Source organism: Somniosus microcephalus, unplaced genomic scaffold (genome assembly GCF_052327205.1).
Source record: "Somniosus microcephalus isolate GS21.2 unplaced genomic scaffold, FLI_Smic_1.0 unresolved_chr3, whole genome shotgun sequence".
NCBI classification, from domain to species: domain Eukaryota; kingdom Metazoa; phylum Chordata; class Chondrichthyes; order Squaliformes; family Somniosidae; genus Somniosus; species Somniosus microcephalus.
This window is the reverse complement of record NW_028225181.1, coordinates 51,270,764-51,292,156: the sequence shown is the minus strand read 5'-3', so window position 1 is coordinate 51,292,156 and position 21,393 is coordinate 51,270,764.

The following is a 21,393-nucleotide window of genomic DNA, read 5'->3' as shown; positions in this document are numbered from 1 at the left end:
CGAGCTTACTGAGTGTTGTTGGAGCTGCACTCATCCAGGCAACTGGAGAGTATTCCATCACACTCCTGACTTGTGCCTTGTAGATGGTGGAAGGGCTTTGGGGAGTCAGGAGGTGAGACACTCGACATAGAATACCCGGCCTCTGACCTGCTCTTGTTGCCACTGTATTTATGTGGCTGGTCCAATTAAGTTCCTGGTCAATGGTGACCCCCAGGATGTTGATGTTGGCTCCCGTACTCAGCACAGTGAAAGGGGAAGACCTCTCGCGTCCGAGGCTTGGCAGACTCGAGCCGCTCGGTCAATCAGCCAAGTAGACTTTCAGTAGAACATATAATCGATCGAGCAATCATTTCATTCTTTTAGTAGTGGGAGGTTTTACTGTTTTATACGAAATTTTGCGTGTTTAAGATCACTATCTGAAATTATGTTTATGTTGATGCAATATTTATGTTTATGTTGATGCAATATTTATGTTTATGCAATTATCTCTCTTATTTTCTTTCAAGCACAGTCCCTTCAAATTGACCACGCGTGTGCAGTAGCGCTTCCATCGGCAGTAGCTGGTGAGCGGTCTGCACGTGACTTTGCAGTTGGTGCCAGAACGCTCACCATCGGGGGAACATTGGTGTGCGGCACTCAAACTTACCAAAAGTTTAAACTGGCCACCCAGCCCAAATACTTGCCCAGCCCTACTCTACACTGTCTCATCAAACACTCCCAGGGCAGGTACAGCACGGGTTAGATACAGAGTAAAGCTCCCTCTACACTGTCCCATCAAACACTCCCAGGGCAGGTACAGCACGGGTTAGATACAGAGTAAAGCTCCCTCTGCACTGTCCCATCAAACACTCCCAGGGCAGGTACAGCACGGGTTAGATACAGAGTAAAGCTCCCTCTACACTGTCCCATCAAACACTCCCAGGGCAGGTACAGCACGGGGTTAGATACAGAGTAAAGCTCCCTCTACACTGTCCCATCAAACACTCCCAGGGCAGGTACAGCACGGGTTAGATACAGAGTAAAGCTCCCTCTACACTGTCCCATCAAACACTCCCAGGGCAGGTACAGCACGGGGTTAGATACAGAGTAAAGCTCCCTCTACACTGTCTCATCAAACACTCCCAGGGGCAGGTACAGCACGGGTTAGATACAGAGTAAAGCTCCCTCTACACTGTCCCATCAAAACACTCCCAGGGCAGGTACAGCACGGGGTTAGATACAGAGTAAAAGCTCCCCTCTGCACTGTCCCATCAAACACTCCCAGGGCAGGTACAGCACGGGTTAGATACAGAGTAAAGCTCCCTCTGCACTGGTCACATCAAACACTCCCAGGGCAGGTACAGCACGGGATTAGATACAGAGTAAAGCTCCCTCTACACTGTCACATCAAACACTCCCAGGGCAGGTACAGCACGGGATTAGATACAGAGTAAAGCTCCCTCTACACAGTCCACATCAATCACTCCCAGGGCAGGTACAGCAGGGGTTAGATACAGAGTAAAGCTCCCCTCTACACTGTCCCATCAAACACTCCCAGGGGCAGGTACAGCACGGGGTTAGATACAGAGAAAAGCTCCCTCTACACTGTCCCCATCAAACACTCCCAGGGCAGGTACAGCACGGGATTTAGATACAGAGTAAAGCTCCCCTCTACACTGCCCCATCAAGCACTCCCAGGGCAGGTACAGCACGGGTTAGATACAGAGTAAAGCTCCCTCTACACTGTCCCATCAAACACTCCCAGGGGCAGGTACAGCACGGGTTAGATACAGAGTAAAGCTCCCTCTACACTGTCCCCATCAATCACTCCCAGGGGCAGGTACAGCACGGGTTAGATACAGAGTAAAGCTCCCTCTACACTGTCCCATCAAACACTCCCCAGGGCAGGTACAGCACGGGTTAGATACAGAGTAAAGCTGCCTCTACACTGTCCCATCAAACACTCCCAGGGCAGGTACTGCACGGGTTTAGATACAGAGTAAAGCTCCCTCTACACTGTCCCATCAAACACTCCCGGGGCAGTGGACACCCACGGGGTTAGATACAGAGTAAAGCTCCCTCTACACTGTCCCATCAAACACTCCCAGGGCAGGTTACAGCACGGATTAGATACAGAGTAAAGCTCCCTCTACACTGTTCCCCATCAAACACTCCCAGGGCAGGTACAGCACGGGTTAGATACAGAGGAAAGCTCCCTCTACACTGTCCCCGTCAAACAATCCCAGGGCAGATAGAGCACGGGGTTAGACACAGAGTAAAGCTCCCTCTACACTGTCCCCATCAAACACTCCCAGGGCAGATAGAGCACGGGTTAGACACAGAGTAAAGCTCCCTCTACACTGTCCCGTCAAACAATCCCAGGGCAGGTACAGCACGGGTTAGACGCAGAGTAAAGCTCCCTCTACACTGTCCCATCAAACACTCCCAGGGGCAGGTACAGCACGGGGTTAGATACAGAGCAAAGCTCCCTCTACACTATCCCATCAAACACTCCCAGGGCAGGTACACCACGGGGTTAGATACAGAGTAAAGCTCCCTCTACACTGTCCCATCAAAACACTCCCAGGGCAGGTACAGCACGGGTTAGATACAGAGTAAAGCTCTCTACACTGTCCCATCAAACACTCCCAGGGCAGGTACAGCACGGGTTAGACACAGAGTAAAGCTCCCTCTACACTGTCCCATCAAAACACCCCCAGGGGCAGGTACAGCACGGGTTAGATACAGAGTAAAATTTTCCCTCTACACTGTCCCATCCTACACTCCCAGGGCAGGTACAACACGGGGTTGGATACTGAGTAACGCGCCCTTTACACTGTCCCATCAAACACTCCCAGGACAGGTACAGCACGGGGTTAGATACAGAGTAAAGCTCCCTCTACACTGTCCCATCAAACACTCCCAGGGCAGGTACAGCATGGGTTAGATACAGAGTAAAGCTCCCTCTACACTGTCCCATCAAACACTCCCAGGGCAGGTACAGCACGGGTTAGATACAGAGTAAAGCTCCCTCTGCACTGTCCCCATCAAACACTCCCAGGGCAGGTACAGCACGGGTTAGATACAGAGTAAAGCTCCCTCTACACTGTCCCATCAAACACTCCCAGGGCAGGTACAGCACGGGGTTAGATACAGAGTAAAGCTCCCTCTACACTGTCCCATCAAAACACTCCCAGGGCAGGTACAGCACGGGTTAGATACAGAGTAAAGCTCCCTCTACACTGTCCCATCAAACACTCCCAGGGCAGGTACAGCACGGGGTTAGATACAGAGTAAAGCTCCCTCTACACTGTCTCATCAAACACTCCCAGGGCAGGTACAGCACGGGTTAGATACAGAGTAAAGCTCCCTCTACACTGTCCCATCAAACACTCCCAGGGCAGGTACAGCACGGGGTTAGATACAGAGTAAAGCTCCCTCTGCACTGTCCCATCAAACACTCCCAGGGCAGGTACAGCACGGGTTAGATACAGAGTAAAGCTCCCTCTGCACTGTCACATCAAACACTCCCAGGGCAGGTACAGCACGGGATTAGATACAGAGTAAAGCTCCCTCTACACTGTCACATCAAACACTCCCAGGGCAGGTACAGCACGGGATTAGATACAGAGTAAAGCTCCCTCTACACAGTCACATCAATCACTCCCAGGGCAGGTACAGCAGGGGTTAGATACAGAGTAAAGCTCCCTCTACACTGTCCCATCAAACACTCCCAGGGCAGGTACAGCACGGGGTTAGATACAGAGAAAAGCTCCCTCTACACTGTCCCATCAAACACTCCCAGGGCAGGTACAGCACGGGATTAGATACAGAGTAAAGCTCCCTCTACACTGCCCCATCAAGCACTCCCAGGGCAGGTACAGCACGGGTTAGATACAGAGTAAAGCTCCCTCTACACTGTCCCATCAAACACTCCCAGGGCAGGTACAGCACGGGTTAGATACAGAGTAAAGCTCCCTCTACACTGTCCCATCAATCACTCCCAGGGCAGGTACAGCACGGGTTAGATACAGAGTAAAGCTCCCTCTACACTGTCCCATCAAACACTCCCAGGGCAGGTACAGCACGGGTTAGATACAGAGTAAAGCTGCCTCTACACTGTCCCATCAAACACTCCCAGGGCAGGTACTGCACGGGTTAGATACAGAGTAAAGCTCCCTCTACACTGTCCCATCAAACACTCCCGGGGCAGTGACACCACGGGGTTAGATACAGAGTAAAGCTCCCTCTACACTGTCCCATCAAACACTCCCAGGGCAGGTACAGCACGGATTAGATACAGAGTAAAGCTCCCTCTACACTGTTCCCATCAAACACTCCCAGGGCAGGTACAGCACGGGTTAGATACAGAGGAAAGCTCCCTCTACACTGTCCCGTCAAACAATCCCAGGGCAGATAGAGCACGGGTTAGACACAGAGTAAAGCTCCCTCTACACTGTCCCATCAAACACTCCCAGGGCAGATAGAGCACGGGTTAGACACAGAGTAAAGCTCCCTCTACACTGTCCCGTCAAACAATCCCAGGGCAGGTACAGCACGGGTTAGACGCAGAGTAAAGCTCCCTCTACACTGTCCCATCAAACACTCCCAGGGCAGGTACAGCACGGGTTAGATACAGAGCAAAGCTCCCTCTACACTATCCCATCAAACACTCCCAGGGCAGGTACACCACGGGGTTAGATACAGAGTAAAGCTCCCTCTACACTGTCCCATCAAACACTCCCAGGGCAGGTACAGCACGGGTTAGATACAGAGTAAAGCTCCCTCTACACTGTCCCATCAAACACTCCCAGGGCAGGTACAGCACGGGTTAGACACAGAGTAAAGCTCCCTCTACACTGTCCCATCAAACACCCCCAGGGCAGGTACAGCACGGGTTAGATACAGAGTAAATTTCCCTCTACACTGTCCCATCCTACACTCCCAGGGCAGGTACAACACGGGGTTGGATACTGAGTAACGCGCCCTTTACACTGTCCCATCAAACACTCCCAGGACAGGTACAGCACGGGGTTAGATACAGAGTAAAGCTCCCTCTACACTGTCCCATCAAACACTCCCAGGGCAGGTACAGCATGGGTTAGATACAGAGTAAAGCTCCCTCTACACTGTCCCATCAAACACTCCCAGGGCAGGTACAGCACGGGTTAGACACAGAGTAAAGCTCCCTCTACACTGTCCCATCAAACACTCCCAGGGCAGGTACAGCACGGGTTAGATACAGAGTAAAGCTCCCTCTACACTGTCCCATCAAACACTCCCAGGGCAGGTACAGCACTGGTTAGATATAGAGTAAAGCTCCCTCTACACTGTCCCATCAAACACTTCCAGGGCAGGTACAGCACGGGTTAGATACAGAGTACAGCTCCCTCTACTCTGTCCCAACAAACACTCCCAGGGTAGGTACAGCACGGGTTAGATACAGAGTAAAGATCCCTCTACAGTGTTTTTCCCCACTCCTGATCCATTTACATTTGTCCTATCTGAATTTGGACAAATTCTTCTTCCTGTTAATTACTTCAGAATGGATTCAAATATTAAACTACTTGTGTAAAACTGTATTTTACAATTTTGAATAAAATATTGAAAGCAAATCAACAATGCGTTGGCTAACCGTCTGTCGGGTGAGATTTTGATCACAGATGTTTCACTCGAGGACTGTGTGAGGCTGTGGGATTTGTTTGTGATTGATACAGGGCTATGGGGAGAGAGCGGGGCAGTGGGATTAGTTCGGGATTGATACAGGTCTATGGGGAGAGGGCGAGGCAGTGTGATAAGTTCAGGATTGATACAGGGCTATGGGGAGAGCGCGGGGCAGTGGGATTAGTTTGGGCTTGATACAGGGCTATGGGGAGAGAGCAGGTCAGTGGGATTAATTTGGGATTAATACAGGGCTATGGGGAAAGTGCAGGGCAATGCGATTAGTTTGGGATTGGTACAGGGCTATTGGGAGAGAGTGGGGCAGTGGGATTAGTTTGGGATTAAAACAGGGCTATGGGGAGAGAGCAGGGCAGTGGGATTAATTTGGGATTAATACAGGGCTATGGGGAAAGTGCAGGGCAATGCGATTAGTTTGGGATAGGTACAGGGCTATTGGGAGAGAGCGGGGCAGTGGGATTAGTTTGGGATTGATACAGGGCTCCGGGGAGAGAGCGGGGCAGTGGGATTAGTTTGGGATTGATACAGGGGTATGGGGAGAGATCGGGGCAGTGGGATTAGTTTGGGATTGATACAGGGCTATGGGGAGAGAGCGGGGCAGTGGGATTAGTTTGGGCTTAATACAGGGCTATGTGGAGAGAGCAGGGCAGTGGGATTAATTTGGGATTAATACAGGGCTATGGGGAAAGTGCAGGGCAATGCGATTAGTTTGGGATTGGTACAGGGCTATTGGGAGAGAGTGGGGCAGTGGGATTAGTTTGGGATTGAAACAGGGCTGTGGGGAGAGAGCAGGGCAGTGGGATTAGTTTGGGATTAATACAGGGCTATGGGGAAAGTGCAGGGCAATGCGATTAGTTTGGGATTGGTACAGGGCTATTGGGAGAGAGCGGGGCAGTGGGATTAGTTTGGGATTGATACAGGGCTATGGGGAGAGAGCGGGGCAGTGGGACTAGTTTGGGGATTGATACAGGGCTATGTGGAGAGAGCGGGGCAGTGGGATTAGTTTGGGATTGACACAGGGCTATGGTGAGAGAGCGGGTCAGTGGGATTAGTTTGGGATTGATTCAGGGCTATGGGGAGAGAGTGGGGCAGTGGGATTAGTTTGCAATTGATACAGGGCTATGGGTAGAGAGCGGGGCAGTGGGATTAGTTTGGGATTGATACAGGGCTATGGGAAGAGAGCGGGGCAGTGGGATTAGTTTGGGATTGATACAGGGCTATGGTGAGAGAGCGGGTCAGTGGGATTAGTTTGGAATTGATACAGGGCTATGGGGAGGGAGCGGGGCAGTGGGATTAGTTCGGGGATTGATACAGGGCTATGGGGAGAGAGCGGGGCAGTGGGATTAGTTTGAGATTGATACAGGGCTATGGGGAGAGAGCAGGGCAGTGGGATTTGTTTGGGATTGATGCAGGGCTATGGGGAGAGCGCGGGGCAGTGGGTTTAGTTTGGGATTGATACAGGGCTATGGGGAGAGAGCGGGGCAGTGGGATTAGTTTGGGATTGATACAGGGCTATGGGGAGAGAGCTGGGCAGTGGGATTAGTTTGAGATTGATGCAGGGCTATGGGGAGAGCGCGGGGCAGTGGGTTTAGTTTGGGATTGATACAGGGCTATGGGGAGAGAGCGGGGCAGTGGGATTAGTTTGGAATTGACACAGGGCTATGGGGAGAGAGCGGGGCAGTGGGACTAGTTTGGGATTGATACAGGGCTACTGGTAGGGAGCAGGGCTGTGGGATTAGCTTGGGATTGATACAGGGCTATTGGGAGAGAGCGGGGCAGTGGGATTAGTTTGGGATTGATACAGTGCTATGGGGAGAGAGCGGGGCAGTGGGACTAGTTTGGGATTGATACAGGGCTATTGGGAGAGAGCGGGGCAGTGGGATTAGTTTGGGATTGATACAGTGCTATGGGGAGAGAGCGGGGCAGTGGGACTAGTTTGGGATTGATACAGGGCTATGGGGAGAGAGCGGGGCAGTGGGATTAGTTTGGGATTGATACAGGGCTATGGTGAGAGAGCGGGTCAGTGGGATTAGTTTGGGATTGAGACAGTGCTATGGGGAGAGAGCAGGGCAGTGGGACTAGTTTATGATTGATACAGGGCTATGGGGAGAGTGCGGGGCAGTGGGACTAGTTTGGGATTGATACAGGGCTATGGGGAGAGAGCAGGGCAGTGGGATTAGTTTGGGATTGATACAGGGCTATGGGGAGAGCGCGGGGCAGTGGGACTAGTTTGGGATTGATACAGGGCTATGGGGAGAGAGCGGGGCAGTGGGACTAGTTTGGGATTGATACAGGGCTATGGGGAGAGAGCGGGGCAGTGGGACTAGTTTGTGATTGATACAGGGCTATAGGGAGAGCGCGGGGCAGTGGGACTAGTTTGGGATCACTCTCGCCAAGATGCGATAGGCCGAATGGACTACACCTGTTCTACAAGGGTTTATGTAACTAATTTCCTCTTTTAACAGCACAGTTCACAAGATTAATAGTGTGTGTTCAGGGGTGGGAGGGAGGGGCTGATTATAGATAAATATAATTCTGTAGCGGCTGAGGTCCCTGGGGAGAGGGCTGCCTGCCTCCAAAAGGCGCTGATTCAGTCGCTCAAGATTTCTGGGGCGTGTGAAGGAGTGGGGGCGGGGAGAGGGGATTTTTGAAGGGGGGGAAACGAGTCAGCGCGAGAGAGGAGAGCGAGCAGCCATGGAGGAAGAAGTCACCTACGCAGATCTTCAGTTCCCTGAGAATTCCAGCGGGAATACGAGGAGGAGGAAGCGGACGAGCCGAGGTGAGACCCATGGGGCGGTGAGAGTGGGGAAAGGTGGTCGGCGGGCGGTGGGTGCGCATGGGTTAGCGTTAGAAAAAGAGGGAGAGAGAGAGAGAAAGTGAGCAATAAATTGACGAAATATATATGTATGTTAGAAAGAGAGAAAGAAAGAATGAAAGGAGGGAAAGAAGGATAGAGAGAAAGAGGCAAAAAAGAAAGAACAAAAGCTAAAAAGGAAGACCCAATTAATCAGGGGATGAGGCCTCGGTTGAGAGCCTCTTCTAAAAGACGGCCCCTCCGACAGTGCAGCGTTCCCTCAGTACTGCCCCTCCGACAGTGCGTCGCACCCTCAGTACTGCCCCTCCGACAGTGCAGCGCTTCCTGAGTACAGCCCCTCAGACAGTGCAGCGCTCCCTCAGTACTGCCCCTCCGACAGTGCGTCGCACCCTCAGTACTGCCCCTCCGACAGTGCAGCACTCCCTGAGTACTGCCCCTCCGACAGTGCAGCGCTCCCTGAGTACAGCCCCTCAGACAGTGCAGCACTCCCTCAGTACTGCCCCTCCGACAGTGCAGCGCTCCCTCAGTGCTGCCCTTCCGACAGTGCAGCGCTCCCTCAGTGCTGCCCTTCCGACAGTGCAGCGCTCCCTCAGTACTGCCCCTCCGACAGTGCAGCGCTCCCTCAGTACTGCCCCTCCGACAGTGCAGCGCTCCCTCAGTGCTGCCCTTCCGACAGTGCAGCGCTCCCTCAGTACTGCCCCTCCGACAGTGCAGCGCTCCCTCAGTACTGCCCCTACGACAGTGCAGCGCTCCCTCTGTACTGACCCTCTGACAGTGCAGTGCTCCCTCAGTGCTGCCCTTCCGACAGTGCAGCGCTCCCTCAGTACTGCCCCTCCGACAGTGCAGCGCTCCCTCAGTACTGCCCCTCCGACAGTGCAGCGCTCCCTCAGTGCTGCCCTTCCGACAGTGCAGCGCTCCCTCAGTACTGCCCCTCCGACAGTGCAGCGCTCCCTCAGTACTGCCCCTCTGACAGTGCAGCACTCACTCAGTACTGCCCCTCCAACAGTGCAGTGCTCCCTCAGTACTGCCCCTCTGGCAGTGCAGCGCTCCCTCAGTACTGCCCCTCCGACAGTGCAGCACGCCCTCAGTACTGCCCCTCCAACAGTGCAGTGCTCCCTCAGTACTGCCCCTCTGGCAGTGCAGCGCTCCCTCAGTACTGCCCCTCCGACAGTGCTGCGTTCCTTCAGTACTGCCCCTCCGACAGTGCAGCACTCCCTCAGTACTGCCCCTCCGACAGTGCAGCACTCCCTCAGTACTGCCCTTCCGACAGTGCAGCGCTCCCTCAGTACTGTACCTCCGACAGTGCAGCGCTCCCTCAGTACTGTTCCTCCGACAGTGCAGCGCTCCCTCAGTACTGTTCCTCCGACAGTGCAGCGCTCCCTCAGTACTGTACCTCCGACAGTGCAGCGCTCCCTCAGTACTGTACCTCCGACAGTGCAGCGCTCCCTCAGTACTGTTCCTCCGACAGTGCGGCGTTCTCATTACTGCCCCTCCAACAGTGCGGCGCTCCCTCAGTACTGCCCCTCTGACAGTGCAGCGCTCCCTCAGTAATGCCCCTCCGACAGTGCAGCGCTCCCTCAGTACTGCCCCCTGACAGTGCAGTGCTCCCTCAGTACTGCCCCCTGACAGTGCAGCGCTCCCTCAGCACTGCCCCTCCGACAGTGCAGTGCTCCCTCAGTACGGCCCCTCTGACAGTGCAGAGCTCCCTCAGTACTGCCCCTCCGACGGTGCAGCGCTCCCTCAGTACTGCCCCTCCGACAGTGCAGCGCTCCCTCAGTACGGCCCCTCCGACAGTGCAGCACTCCCTCAGAGCTGGGCAAATGGGGAGTGTCGGCCTGGGATTATGGGGCTCAAGTCTCTGGATTCGCCTTTGCACCCACGAAGTTCTGCCGCAGGGGTGGGTGGGAGTGTGAAGAGAGCTAGACTGGCTGAGGCAAACTGACAGCCTGTTTTTTTGCTTACCACTACAGGGTGTGTGAAGTCTTTGCTGAGAATGAACATATGCCTTCTTTTTGTCAATCTCGTCCTCCTCGGGGTTCTGGTTTACATCGTCACCACCCAGTGTAAGTACCGGCCTGAATGCTCCGTCTCTCACTGATAAATTTGCTGAATTCTTCCCCAGCTTCCGAGGCCCATCACTGAGGTAAGTGTCAAGAGGCTTCGCCTAGTCGATCAGCTCATGGCTGTGCCAGTTTGACTGAGCCCCACACACTGAGCAGGAAAGGCCCAGGCTCCGTCCCCGGCCTGCGCTGAGTTAGTCTGATTTCACACCCGGTGTGGTACTGAGCCCCACACACACACACAGCAGGAAAGGCCCAGGCTCCATCCCCGGCCTGTGCTGAGTTAGCTTGATCTCACACCCGGTGTGTGGTACTGAGCCCCATACACAGAGCAAGAAAGGCCTACGCTCCGTCCCCGGCCTGTGCTGAGTTAGCCTGATCTCACTCCCGGTGTGGTACTGAGCCCCACCCACACACAGAGCAGGAAAGGCCCAGGCTCCATCCCCGGCCTGTGCTGAGTTAGCCTGATCTCACACCCGGTGTGGGACTGAGCCCCACACACACAGAGGAGGAAAGGCCCAGGCTCCGTCCCCGGCCTGTGCTGAGTTAGCCTGATCTCACTCCCGGTGTGGTACTGAGCCCCACCCACAGAGCAGGAAAGGCCCAGGCTCCATCCCCGGCCTGTGCTGAGTTAGCCTGATCTCACACCCGGTGTGGGACTGAGCCCCACACACACAGAGCAGGAAAGGCCCAGGCTCCGTCCCCGGCCTGTGCTGAGTTGGCTTGATCTCACACCCGGTGTGGTACTGATCCCCACACACAGAGCAGGAAAGGCCCAGGCTCCGTCCCCGGCCTGTGCTGAGTTAGCCTGATCTCACACCCGGTGTGGTACTGATCCCCACACACAGAGCAGGAAAGGCCCAGGCTCCGTCCCCGGCCTGTGCTGAGTTAGCCTGATCTCTCACCCGGTGTGGTACTGAGCCCCCCACACAGAGCAGGAAACGCCCAGGCTCCGTCCCCGGCCTGTGCTGAGTTAGCCTGATGTCACACCCGGTGTGGTACTGAGCCCCACACACAGAGCAGGAAAGGCCCAGGCTCCATCCCCGGCCTGTGCTGAGTTAGCCTTATCTCACACCCGGTGTGGGACTGAGCCCCACACACAGAGCAAGAAAGGCCCAGGCCCAATCCCCGGCCTGTGCTGAGTTAGCCTGATCTCACTCCCGGTGTGGTACTGAGCACGACACACAGAGCAGGAAAGGCCCAGGCTCCATCCCCGGCCTGTGCTGAGTTAGCCTGATCTCACTCCCGGTGTGGTACTGAGCACGACACACAGAGCAGGAAAGGCCCAGGCTCCATCCCCGGCCAGTGCTGAGTTAGCCTGATCTCACTCCCTGTGTGGGACTGAGCTGTAAGTTGACCTATTTTCAGAGGGTGATGGTAGAATGTTGGTTAACAGGTGGTTTGGGTAAATATAGCTTTGTAAAGCTCACTTCCTGTTGGACAGATGTGTGTCAGATCACTGGGGCGTAACAGGTGGCATTTCATTTAATCTGCACCAGTGATCTGCCTGTGATTGTTTGCCATGGTACGTACCCTGCGTATATAACTATTATTGACAAACTACCTGCGAAACATCTCGCACCCGCACAAGATACCTGTGTGAGTCTCAATGTCGTGGGTTCGAGCCCCCAGTCCAGAGAATCGAGCCCCATAATCCGAGGCCGACACACCCCGGTTCCCCAGTTCTGAGAGAGTGCTGTCCTATCGGAGGGGCAGTACCGAGGGAGCGCTGCACTGTTGGAGGGGCAGTACTGAGGGAGCACTGCACTGTCGGAGGGGCAGTACTGAGGGAGCGCCGTACTGTCGGAGGGGCAGTACTGAGGGAGCCCCGTACTGTCAGAGGGGCAGAACTGAGGGAGCGCTGCACTGTCGGAGGGTCAGTACTGAGGGAGCGCTGCACTGTTCGAGCGGCAGTACTGAGGGAGCGCTGCAATGTTGGAGGGGCAGTACTGAGGGAGCACCGCACTGTCGGAGGGGCAGTACTGATGGAGCGCTGCACTGTCAGAGGGTCAATACTGAGGGAGCACTGCACTGTCGGAGGGGCAGTACTGAGGGAGCGCCGTACTGTCGGAGGGGCAGTACTGAGGGAGCGCTGCACTGTCGGAGGGGCAGTACTGAGGGAGCGCCGCACTGTCGGAGAGGCAGTACCGAGGGAGTGCTGCACTGTCGGAGGGGCAGTACTGAGAGAGCGCTGCACTGTCGAAGGGGCAGTACTGAGGGAGCACTGCACTGTCGGAGGGACAGTATTGAGGGAGCACTGCACTGTTGGAGGGTCAGTACTGAGGGAGCGCTGTCCTATTGGAGGGGCAGTACTGAGGGAGCGCTGCACTGTCGGAGCGGCAGAACTGAGGGAGGGCCGCACTGTCGGAGGGGCAGTACTGAGGGAGCACTGCACTGTCGGAGGAGCAGTACTGAGGGAGCACTGCACTGTCGGAGGGGCAGTACAGAGGGAGCGCTGCACTGTTGGAGGGGCAGTTCTGAGGGAGCGCAGCCCTGTCGGAGGGGCAGTACTGAGGGAGTGCTGCACTGTCGGAGGGGCAGAACTGAGGGAGTGCTGCACTGTCGGAGGGACAGTGCTGAGGGAGCGCTGCACTGTCGGAGGGGCAGTACTGAGGGAGCGTTGCACTGTCGGAGGAACAGTACTGAAGGAGCGTTGCACTGTCGGAGAGACAGTTCTGAGGGAGTGCTGCACTGTCAGAGGGACAGTACTGAGGGAGTGCTGCACTGTCGGAGGGGCAGTACTGAGGGTGTGCTGCACTGTCGGAGGGACAGTACTGAGGGTCCACTGCTCTGTCGGAGGGACAGCACTGAGGGACCGCTGCTCTGTCGGTGGGGCAGTACTCAGGGAGTGCTGCACTGTCGGTGGGGCAGTACTGAGGGAGTGCTGCACTGTCGGAGGGGCAGTACTGAGGGAATGTTTCACTGTCGGAGGGGCAGTACTAAGGGAGTGCTGCACTGTCGGAGGGACAGTACTGAGGGAGTGCTGCACTGTCAGAGGGGCTGTACTGAGGGAGCACTGCACTGTCGGAGGGGCAGTACTGAGGGAGTGCTGCACTGTCGGAGGGGCAGTACTGAGGGAGTGCTGCACTGTCGCAGGGACAGTACTGAGGGTCCGCTGCTCTGTCGGAGGGGCATTACTGAGGGACCGCTGCTCTGTCGGAGGGGCAGTACTGAGGGAGCACTGCACTGTCAGAGGGACGGTTCTGAGGGAGCACTGCACAGTTGGAGGGTCTGTACTGAGGGAGTGCTGTCCTATTGGAGGGGCAGTACTGAGGGAGCGCTGCACTGTCGGAGGGGCAGTACTGAGGGAGCACTGCACTGTCAGAGGGGCAGTACTAAGGGAGTGCTGCACTGTGGAAGGGCAGTACTGAGGGAGCGCTGCACTGTCGGAGGGGCAGTACTGAGGGAGTCCTGCACTGTCGGAGGGGCAGTACTGAGGGAGCGCTGCACTGTCGGAGGGGCAGTACTGAGGGAGTGCCGCACTGTCGGAGGGGCAGTACTGAGGGAGTCCTGCACTGTCCGAGGGGCAGTACTGAGGGAGCGCTGCACTGTCGGAGGGGCAGTACTGAGGGAGCGCTGCCCTGTCGGATGGACAGTACTGAGGGAGCACTGCATGGTCGCAGGGACAATACTGAGGGAGCACTGCACGATCAGATGGGCAGTACTGACGGAGCGCTGCACTGTCGGAGGGACAGTACTGAGGGAGCACTGCATGGTTGGAGGGGCAGTACTGAGGGAGTGCTGCACTGTTGGAGCAGCTGCACTGAGGGAGTGCTGCACTGTCGGAGGAGCAGTACTGAGGGAGTGCTACACTGGCAAAAGGGCAGTACTGAGGGAACGCTGCGCTGTCGGAGTGGCAGTACTGAGGGAGTGCCGCAGTGTCGGAGTGGCAGTACTGAGGGAGTTCTGCACTGTCATAGGGTCAGTACTGAGGGAGCGTTGCACTGTCGCTGGGGCACTACTGAGGGAGTGCTGCACTGTCGGAGCAGCAGTGCTGAGGGAGTGCTGCACTGTCAATGGGGCAGCACTGCGGGAGCGCTGCACTGTCGGAAGGGCAGTACTGAGGGAGCGCTGCACTGTCGGAGGGGCAGTACTGAGGGAGCGCTGCACTGTTGGAATGGCAGTACTGAGGTAGCGCTGCACTGTCGGAGGGCCATTACTGAGGGAGCGCTGCACTGTTGGAGCGGCATGACTGAGGGAGTGCTGTCCTATCGGAGGGACAGTACTGAGAGTGTGCTGTTCTATGGGAGGGGCAGTATTGAGGGAGCGCTGCACTTTCGGAGGGGCAGTACTGAGGGAGCGCTGCACTGTCGGTCTGCAGTACTGAGAGAGTGTTGTCCTATCGGAGGGGCAGTACAGAGGGAGCGCTGCACTGTCGGAGGGGCAGTACTGAAGGAGCGCCGCACTGTCTGGGGGCCGTACTGAGAGAGCGCTGCACTGTCGGAGGGGCAGTACTGAGGGAGTGCTGCACTGTCAGAGGGTCAGTACTGATGGGGCGCTGCATTGTCAGAGGAGCGGTACTGAGGGAGTGCTGCACTGTCGGAGGTTCAGTACTGAGGGAGCGCTGCACTGTCGGAGGAGCAGTACTGGCGGAGCGCTGCACTGTCGGAGGGACAATACTGAAGGAGCGTAGCACTGTCGGAGGGACGGTACTGAGGGAGTGCTGTACTGTTGGTGGGTCAGTACTGAGGGAGTGCTGCACTGTCGGAGGGGCAGTACTGAGGGAGTGCTGCACTGTCGGAGGGGCAGTACTGAGGGAGTGCTGCACTGTCGGAGGAGCAGTACTGAGGGAGTGCTGCACTGTCGGAGGGACAGTACTGAGGGAGTGCTGCACTGTTGGAGGGGCTGTACGGAGGGAGCACTGCACCGTCGGAGGTGCAGTACTGAGGGAGTGCTGCACTGTCGGAGGGACAGTACTGAGTGAGTGCTGCACTGTCGGAGGGTCAGTACTGAGGGAGCACTGCACTGTCGGAGGGGCAGTACTGAGGGAGCGCTGCACTGTCGGAGGAGCAGTACTGGGGGAGCGCTGCACTGTCAAATGGACAGTACTGAGGGAGCGCCGCACTGTCAAAGGGACATTACTGAGGTAGCGCTGCACTGTTGGTGGGGCAGTACTGATGGACCACTGCTCTGTCTGTGGGGCAGTACTGAGGGAGTGCTGCACTGTCGGAGGGACAGTACTGAGGGAGTGCTGCACTGCCGGTGGGGCAGTTTTGAGGGAGCGCTGCACTGTTGGAGGGACAGTACTGAGGGAGTGCTGCACTGTTGGAGGGACAGTACTGAGGGAGTGCTGCACTGTCGGAGGGGCTGTACTGAGAGAGCGCTGCACTGTCGGAGGGACAGTACTGAGGGAGTGCTGCACTGTCAGAGGGGCAGTACTGAGGGATTGCTGCACTATCGGAGGAGCAGTACTGAGGGAGTGCTGCACTGTCAGAGGGACAGTACTGAGGGAGTGCTGCACTGTCGGAGGGGCTGTACTGAGGGAGCACTGCACTGTCGGAGGGACAGTACTGTCGGAGGGACAATACTGAAGGAGCGTAGCACTGTCGGAGGGACGGTACTGAGGGAGTGCTGTACTGTTGGTGGGTCAGTACTGAGGGAGTGCTGCACTGTTGGAGGGGCAGTACTGAGGGAGTGCTGCACTGTCGGAGGGGCAGTACTGAGGGAGTGCTGCACTGTCGGAGGAGCAGTACTGAGGGAGTGCTGCACTGTCGGAGGGACAGTACTGAGGGAGTGCTGCACTGTCGGAGGGGCTGTACTGAGGGAGCACTGCACCGTCGGAGGTGCAGTACTGAGGGAGTGCTGCACTGTCGGAGGGGCAGTACTGAGGGAGCGCTGCACTGTTGGAGGGACAGTACTGAGGGAGTGCTGCACTGTCGGAGGGACAGTACTGAGGGAGCGCTGCATTGTCGGAGGGACAGTACTGAGGGAGCGCTGCATTGTCGGAGGGGCAGTACTGAGGGAGTGCTGCACTGTCGGAGGGGCAGTACTGAGGGAGCGCTGCACTGTCGGAGGGGCTGTACTGAGGGAGCGCTGCACTGTCGGAGGGACAGTACTGAGGGAGTGCTGCACTGTTGGAGGGACAGTACTGAGGGAGCGCTGCACTGTCGGAGGGACAGTACTGAGGGTGCGCTGCACTGTCGGAGGGGCAGTACTGAGGGAGCGCTGCACTGTCGGAGGGACAGTACTGAGGGAGTGCTGCACTGTCGGAGGTGCCTTCGTTCGGCTGAGACATCAATTCGAGACCCAACCTGCCCACTTTGGTGGACTTCAAATATCCCAGGTCAACTATTTTGAAAAAGAGCAGGGAAGATCTCCACGATGTGCTGGGGACAATATTTTTCCCTCAGTCTACATCACTAAAATAGAAGTGATCTGCCCATGATCACATTGCTGTTTGAGGGATCTCGCTCCGTGCAATTTGGCTGCTGATTTTTCCAATATTGTAACAGATTGAGGGGAGATGATAAGAACATAAGAAATAGGAGCAGGACTAGGCCAATCGGCCCCTCGAGCCTGCTCCGCCATTCAATAAGATCATGGCTGATCTGATCCTAACCGCCAATCCACTATCACAGAACCATCTCCTGAATCTAACAGAATTAGACACACGAAATAGGAGCAGGATCAGGCTACACGGCCCCTGGGCCCGCTCCGCTACCCACAGGGCCATGGCCGATCCGAACCTAGACTCATGTCCAAATTCCTGCCCGCTCTCTGTAACCCTGAATTCCCTTTACTTCTCGGAAACTGTCTATTTCTGTTTTATATTTATGTAATGATGTAGCTTCTACAGCTTTTTGGGGCAACATATTCCATGGACCTACCACCCTCTGAGTGAAGTAGTTCCTCCTCATCTCAGTTTTGAAAGAGCAGCCCCTTATTCTAAGACTATGCCCCCTAGTTCTAGTTTCACCCATCATCGGGAACACCCTCCCCTCATCCACCCGATCCAACCCCTTCACAATCTTATATGTTTCAATAAGATCGCCTCTCATTCTTCTGAACTCCAATGAGTAGAGTCCCAATCCTCATATGTCCATCCCCTCATCCCCGGGATTAACCGAGTGAACCTTGTTTGTACTGACTCGAGAGCAAGTATGTCTTTTCTTAAGTATGGACACCAAAACTGTACGCAGTATTCCAGGTGCGGTCTCACCAATACCTTGTACAACTGAAGCAATACCCCCCTATTTTTATATTCTATCCCCCTAGCAATGAAAGCCAACATTCCATTGGCCTTCTTAATCACTTGCTGCACCTGCATACTAACCTTTTGAGTTTCGTGCACCAGGACCCCCAGATCCCTTTGTACTCCAGTTTCTTGCCATTAAGATAATAACTTGCTCTACGATTTTTCCTGCCAAAGTGCATAACCTCACACTTTCCAGTATTGTATTCCATCTGCCAAATCTCTGCCCACTTACTTAGCCTGTCTATGTCCCCTTGCAGGTTTTTTATGTCCTCCTCACTCACTACTTTCCCTCCCATCTTAGTATCATCTGCAAACTTTGATATGTTACACTCGGTCCCCTCCTCCAAATCGTTAATATAGATTGTAAAGAGTTGGGGACCCAGCACTGACCCCTGCGGAACACCACTAGTTACTGATTGCCAGTCTGAGAATGAACCATTTATCCCAACTCTCTGCCTTCTGTTAGATAGCCAATCCTCTATCCATGCCAGAATATTACCCCCAATCCCGTGATTTTTTATCTTAAGCAATAATCTTTTGTGTGGCACCTTGTCAAATGCCTTTTGGAAGTCTAAATACACTACGTCCACTGGTTCACCTTTATCCACCCTATATGTTACTTCCTCAAAGAACTCCAGCAAATTTGTCAAACATGACTTCCCCTTCATAAAACCATGCTGACTTTGTCTTATTAAATTATGATAATCCAAATGTCCTGTTACTGTCTCCTTAATAATGGACTCCAAAATGTTACCTACCACAGATGTTAGGCTAACCGGTCTATAGTTTCCAGCCTTCTGTCTACTGCCCTTTTTAAATAAGGGTGTTACATTAGCAGTTTTCCAGTCTGCCGGGACCTTTGCTGAGTCCAGGGAGTTTTGGAAAATTATTACTAATGCATCCACAATCCCGACCGCCACTTCCCTCAAGACCCTAGGATGTAAGCCATCAGGTCCAGGTGATTTATCCACCTTGAGTCCCATTATTTTACCGAGTACCACTTCCTTAGTGATTTTGATCGTGTTTAGCTCCTCCCCCCCATAGCCCCCTGTTTATCCAGTGTTGGGATATACTTAGTGTCCTCTACTGTAAAGGCTGATACAAAATATTCATTCAGTGTTTTTGCCATCTCCATATTTCCCACCATTAATTTCCCGGTCTCATCCTCTAAGGGACCAACATTTACTTTAGCCACCCTTTTTCTTTTTATATAACTATAAAAACTCTTACTATCTGTTTTTATATTTTTTGCTAATTTACTTTCATAATCTATCTTCCCTTTCTTAATCAATCTTTTTGTTATTTTTTGCTGTCTTTTAAAGTTTTCCCAATCCTCTATCCTCCCACTAGATTTGGCTACCTTATATGCCCTTGTTTTTAGTCGAATACTATCCTTAATTTCTTTACTAAGCCACGGATGGCTGTCTTTTCTTTTACACCCTTTTCTTCTCAGTGGAATATATTTTTTGTGGAAGTTGTAAAATAACTCCTTAAACGTACACCACTGATCATGTATCATCTTACCCTTTAATCTATTTTCCCAATCCACTCTACTCAATTCCGCTCTCATACCTTCATAGTCTCCTTTATTCAAGCTTAGCACGCTTGTTTGAGATCCAACCTGCTCACCCTCTAATTGAATATGGAATTCAACCATGTTATGGTCACTCATTCCAAGGGGATCCTTTACTAGGACATTTTTAATTAATCCTGTCTCATTACACAGGACCAGATCTAAGGTTGCTTGCCCCCTGGTCGGTTCAGTTACATACTGCTCAAGAAACCCATCCCTAATACACACAATGAACACATTCTCAAGGGAGCCCTGCCCAATTTGATTTGTCCAATTAATATGACAGTTAAAATCCCCCATAATTATAGATGTTCCCTTATTACAAGCCTCAACTATTTCCTGATTGATACTCCGTCCAACAGAATTGCAACTGTTCGGAGGCCTATAGACTACGCCCACTAGTGTTTTTTTCCCCTTATTATTCCTTATCTCCACCCAAACTGTTTCATTATCCTGATCTTTTGACCCAATATCATTTCTCTGTATTACAGTGATTCCTTCCTTTATTAACATAGCCACCCCACCTCCCCTTCCTTCCTGCCTGTCCTTCCTGATCGTTAAATAACCTGGTATGTTTAATTCCCAGGCATTGTCACCCTGCAGCCATGTTTCTGTAATGGCCACAAGATCATACCCATATGTAGTTATTTGTGCCATTAACTCGTCTATTTTGTTACGAATGCTACGTGCATTCAGATAGAGAACTTTCAAATATGTTTTGTGACACTTAGTTCCTGCTTTTGCCCTTTTTATTACTTTACCTTTTACTCCATACCTTCTGCCCCTTCCTGACACGCTCTGGTTTTTAATTTCCCCACTGCTACCTAAGTGTTGGCCTTTAATATTATTTGCTCTCTAGGAACCTCCCCCCCACTAGTTAGTTTAAAGCCCTCTCTACAGCCCTAGTTATATGATCCGCCAGGACTCTAGTCCCAGCACTGGCCAAGTGAAGCCCGTCCCAACGGAACAGCTCCCTCCTGCCCCAGTACTGGTGCCAGTGTCCCAGGAAGCAAAACCCATTTCTCCCACACCAGTCTTTGAGCCACGCATTTAACTCTCTAATTTTATTTGTCCTAGCCAAATTCGCTCATGGCTCAGGTAATATTATTACCCTTGAGGTTCTGTTTTATAATTTGACCCCTAGCTGCTCATACTCCTTTAACAGAACCGGCTTCCTAGTCCTATCTACGTCATTTGTACCAACATGGACCACGATAACTGGATCCACCCCCTCCCACTGCAAGTTTCTTTCCAGCCCAGAGGAGATGTCCTTAACCCTGGCACCGGGTAGGCAACACAGCCTTTGGGACTCTCGGTCTCGGCTGCAGAGAACTCTATCTATCCCCCTAATAATACTATCCCCTACCACTACAACATTTCTATTTACTCCCCCCTCTTGAATGGCCCCCCGTTCCACGGTGCTGTGGCCAGGTTGCTCATCCTCCCTGCAGTCCCTGCTCCTGTCCCCACAGGGAGTAAGAACCTCGAACCTGTTGGACAAGAGCAAGGGCTGCGGCTCCTCCAACACTACCTTCTGAATCCCCGTACCTGCCTCACTCGTAGTCACACCGTCCTGTCCCTGACCATGGGCTACATCTGAATTAATTAACTTAAAAGGTGTGACCACCTCCTGAAACACAGAGTCCAGGTACTTCTCCCCCTCCCTGATGTGTCGCAGTGTCTGAAGCTCAGACTCCAGCTCATCAACACGGAGCTGGAGTTCCTGTAGCAGCAGACACTTGTCACAGACATAATCACCATGAGCCTCAATGGGGTCCACCGGCTCCCACAACTCGCAACAGTAACACATCACCTGCTCCAATCTATGTAATTAATTAAAAATTTTATTGTTAGTTATGGACACACTTGGCCCGATTTTAGATGCTAGTATCCCCTTTAATTAATTGGATTTAAATTAAATCAATCCCTCTAATTACATCAGTTAAATGGTTTACCAACAGTCACTCTGCACCAGAAAGGCCTTATTAACGACAACCCACAGAGTTAAAGTTTGAAAAGAGCACCTAACACCCCACTTACCCTAACTCACACTTACCCAAACTCACAGCACTCTCTGCTGACTCACACTCAG